Genomic DNA, 5,138 nt, shown 5'->3' with positions numbered 1-5,138 from the left:
TGCAGCCCGAAGATCGTGGCCTACAGCAGTTACCTTCCAGGAGAACAGCGGAGAAGACTGGAGCTGCAGGAGGAACAGAGAGTGCAGAGGAGATAAATACAGCCTGAGGATCGTGGCCTACAGCACTTACCGTCCAGGAGAGCAGCGGAGAGGAATCCAGGCGCGGCAGAGTTTGAAAAACAAGTGAATAGTGACATCACAGGAAAATTACAAGGTGATTCGTTGGTGAGTAACTGCTGTTAGGGAGTATCAGTAAATAGCTGGTTTAGTATATTACTGTTAGGGTGTGTGTGTAAATAGCTGGGTTATAGCATCTCCACAACTGGCAGACTAAAATCAAGTAAAAATTAAGTATTAATAATAAAGAACAAGTGAGCAGCTGATGAATTTTTTTTTTAAGTAAGGTTTATTTTAGTGAACTGTATTGATTTTTAGTAGGAATTATCAGTACTAGTAAGGTTTATTAATAATTCTAAGGTGTTGTAGTATTGGTAAGCTTTCTTTTTTTTTGCAGTAGCAAAGGGTCAACGAATAAATAAAGGAATGGCAAAGTTGCTTCAACCTGGAGAGTGCACCTCCTGTGCTATGTGGGAGCTCCAGGATGCTTCCCGCATGCTGGACAATCATTTGTGCAGGAAGTGTTATCAATTGCAGCAGCTTGAGCTCCGGGTTTTGGAACTTGAGCAGCAGCTGGTGACACTGCGGTGCATTTGTGAGGGTAAGAGCTATGTGATAGCATGTTTATAGATGTGGTCACCCACAGCTTAAGAGTATGCAGGGAGACAGGGAATGGGTGACCGCCAGGCAGTACTAATAGCATGAGGAGAGGTCTGATAGTGATATCAGTCAGCCCTTCAAACTGACTTGATGCACAGCTTTCAAACTTGGTTTGCACAGGTTCACTAAATGCATGTGCTGATGACACTTCAGCTTCATGAGGAACCTTTCATCTAAAGGGACAGGTATCCTACCTGGAAGTGAGGTGCTTTTGACTTACTACTTTGTCGAGAAGTTTGTAAAAGTACTGCGCGTGTTTTTGGAGGTCAGTTGGTGAGTTAGTGCATCCATTCAGGGAGGGCAGAGGATTTTTCCACCTGTAGTCTGCAAGAGGCATGCAGACTGTGGTTGCAATGCTTCTGGGTCTGTAACATGACTGAGAAATGGAGCAGACTGCAGAAAGGGGAAGCTCTGCAAAGAGAAGGAAGGAGGAGGTCTCTCTACAGAAGCCCTACCCAGCACTATCAGACCTCTCCTCATGATATTAGTACACAGAGGGTATGCCTGCACTAGCGTCCTGTCCACCATGGGGTGCCACGCAAGATATGCCAGAAGCAGCAGACAGCATGGCCCGTGCTATTTTATGCTTTCTGGACTTCCATAGCACCAGTATCTGCAGTGCTACAGAACTTAATTTCGTAGCCAAAATCTTTCCCATGGTATAGAGTAATTTTCCAACTTTGCCTTTGCCTATTGCAAATGTGGGCACATGCTGTACATGATTTCTGATCATTTATTTAAATGGTCAGAAAATAATGCGCAATCAAATTTTTGAAGCATGTTTCTAGTGTGTAAGGCTCCCTCCCAAGAGTGCATCGTTCAAAAATGACTCCTCTGATAAGCCGAGTGAGAAGCATGGATATATTAAATCCCACTTGCACCAAAGGTTGAAAAGTGGGACGTTGGGTCCAAAACATTGACTGTTGGTATAAATTGTCATGCTTTTACTTGTTAACTTTCTGGGACACTGCACCTCTCCCCTATACTTGTCTTATTGGCCAGGATTTTGCTGTGGTAATTGTTGTATGATTGTCTTCAAGGTATTAGTATGCTAATGAGCTAAGTACTAGAGTCATTGGTACTTAGAGTCACTCTGCAACTGTAATGCCTAGAGGAAGGTTCTGCAAATAGTTTGATCTGCAGTGTATGGAATAGTTTAGCTGTAATAAACCTGTTCGAGATCTTCAGCAAACTGGGCTCCACACATCTCATTTAGGTTGCATCAGAAAGCATAAAGAACATATTACATAGTGGCAGCTGTGGTGTGAAGAAAAAAAAGTCCAAGTTGAAGACATCAGGTAAAATAGCTTTGAAAACAACCTTCGTACAGCTACTAGAGAGAAAGTAAAAAAAAACTGGCTCAAACAGTGAAGAAAAAAGAACTTACCTCAGGCTGTAGAAGATACAGGTTCCAAGTAAATCAAGTGAATCATTGTGCTGACGGTTAAAAGATACTGGTATAAAGAAAAAAAGTTTAGAATCCTTGAAGTGTTGATTCTTTTTCAAAGACTCCATAAAAAAGGGGAGGACCCGACTCCTCTCCCAAGCTGATCAAGGTCAATGCAATTACAGGAGGCATCTGATTGCAAAAAGGTGGGAAAATCCTGAAAGTTGCAGAGTGTCCCTTCACATAGCCAAAGTTTAAAAAACTTTTTTTTAAAAAATTGAACTTCCTAGTGAACAGCTGTATGAACAGATAGAATTAAGTGCTGCAAGCTAACTAAACACTGAATACTATGAAACACTTGTTCCTCTCAATCCAAGCAGCTAGTCTAAATAACAGAGAGCTTCTTAAAGGGGAAACAGTGCAGAGTCATAGAACAAGTCTTTAAGCAAGTTTTAAGCAAAAGGACAGCAGGAAGATGGATACCAAATTTCCCAACAGGAACTGGAAGGCCATGGATATCTATCTGAGTTCCAACTTTTCAAACAAAGAATGCAATTATGATTCACAGACCAAGTAATCGTAGAACCAGAAAAACAGGCTGTGAAAATGCTAATAGCAGTTGGAAATGAAGGATTACACAGAATCAACACCTCTGTCTTATCTGATGAGGACCCCAAAGATCCCACAAAGATATGGAAAGTGCTTAAAGATCAACTCCGGTTATGAGTGAATTTTAGAATTCACCACCTGGAATTGATGTTCCCCAGGCAACAGCTGCAGGAATCAACAGATCAGTTTGTCAGCAGATGCCACAGTAAGGGCAATGAATGCACTTTCTCAGAAACTGAGATGTCAGAGTGACTAATGGAGCTGGCAATTGTCTCCACACCCATTGAAGCATTTCAGAAAGACCTCTTGAGGAAAACGAAAGGCCACAGCATTGATTCACTGCTAAAGATGGCATGAAACACTGTAACTGGACAATAGCATCTGCAAGCACTCGGCAACAGTATCAGCACAATAACCAGGTTGAAAAAAGCAAGCAAGCTGTCTGGTAAGTGCGGTTGATGCCACTCACTGCAATGTTATCCTGCATTTCAAGACCTGTGCAAGGCATGCGGTGCAAAAGGACACTGGGCACACCTATGCAAGAAATCTGGCTCTAAAGCTGCAGCCAGAAGTGACAGCAGGATTCAGGTAAACAGACAACAGGCACAGCAACATGGCAACAGCAGCACGGAATGTGCCTGAGACCTGCATAAATGCAAGCCAATACACAAAGTCCACAGTGAAACAGACCTGAGACAAGACTCAGAGTGGAGCAATTCTCAGCCAGAACACGAGCAGTCGTTTCACATTGTGAACCTGACACATTGTGTTGATGAAGTCAAACAACTGGAAGCTTTCACTACCATTAACATCATGTACACAAACAAAGTTGGCAAACTTACACTCAGGGTTAAGTTTAACACTGGCACTAGTGCAAATCTCCTACCAGTCCGGATGCTGAAGGATATGTACCGGAGTTGTTGGAAATCAATGATACAACCAACAACTGCCAAGTTATCCGCATACAATGGGTCACCCAGTCCTTGCAGTGGCACACTAAGAGCGCAATGCAGCTATGGCAAGTTGGCATGGAATTTCCACGAATGACAAGGCCTCAAAAGCTGTCATCTTGAGAAAAGCAACAAAGTATATTAGCAGGCTGAAGGCAAATCAATGGAAACTGAATGCAGAGAGGAGAAACCTTAGAAAAAACAGCAACAGCCAAGACGCAAATTCTCCGAGCAAGAGTTCTCAAACCACTGAAATGATATATGGACATTTAAGCCTCTATACTTGTGACTTTCACAATCCCTATTCTTGTACCTGAAAGTTTTATATTCTATATCCCATATAACTAATTTTGATGTTATCTAATTTTATGTGTCTTCATTTGTAACATACAAGTCTTATCTTTGGAAAGAAAGGGGATGTTATGTGATTGCCTTTAAGAGTGATATCCCTTAAAGATCTTAGTATGCTAATGAGCTAAGTACCAGGACATAGTCATGTGACTCGAGTCACTCTGCAACTGTAACACCTAGAGGAAGGTTCTGTAAATAGTTTGCTCTGTACTGTATATAATAGTTTAGCTGTAATAAACTTGTTTGAGAACTGCAGCATAACTGGACTCCACGTATCTCATTTATGTTGCACTCAAAGAACTCATTACAGTAATAACAATGAAACTCAGCGTTCATCGCCATTACTCCACTGAAACTGACAGCAACTTCAGGAGTTTGGACATGCGCAAAATAATGCAGAAATCAAGAAGTTGCTGTCAGCGAGTCTACACTCATCTACAGGGTGCACTGCAGAGGTTATCACAGACTTCCATCTTCTTTAAAATCATGAATTGACAAGAACTTTCACTCTAACACAGGTAGTTTTGCTGTAAAAACCCAGGAAAAAGCTACACCTTGCTGAATGAAGGCTAACTTTTTAACAGTATACTAATTTCATTGTTACTGCAAAACAACCTCACTGGCCTTGAAAAGCTAATTTTCAATGTGTGGAATGTAAAATTTCTCCACAATGATAAAAAAAATCACTTATTTTTTAAAACGTCTGTTGATCTTTATTTTAGCTTCCACCTTAATACAGACAGCCTAATCATGTATGTGTTGCAGGTATCAACAGACTATCCTAAAATCAAAACTACACATTGTACATGTTTAATGGTTCTTCAAAAGATCAGTGCAGTTCATAAAGTTGTTGGTATGAATGATAAAATAAATTCTAAATTTATCACCATGGATTTCCTCAGGGCTGCTGCCCTAACTTGGCCAGAAAGCACATTTACACACATATCTCCCACACTTATAACAAGGTTAAGATGGTGGAGTGGGAGTAACTCCAAGAACATTGAAACAAAATTGATGAGCCATAATCTGGTTGAATGGCAGAGCAGGCTCAAGAGGCTGAATGG

This window comes from Heterodontus francisci, chromosome 5, assembly GCF_036365525.1.
Source record: "Heterodontus francisci isolate sHetFra1 chromosome 5, sHetFra1.hap1, whole genome shotgun sequence".
NCBI lineage: Eukaryota > Metazoa > Chordata > Chondrichthyes > Heterodontiformes > Heterodontidae > Heterodontus > Heterodontus francisci.
Note: the sequence above shows the minus strand (reverse complement) of the source record.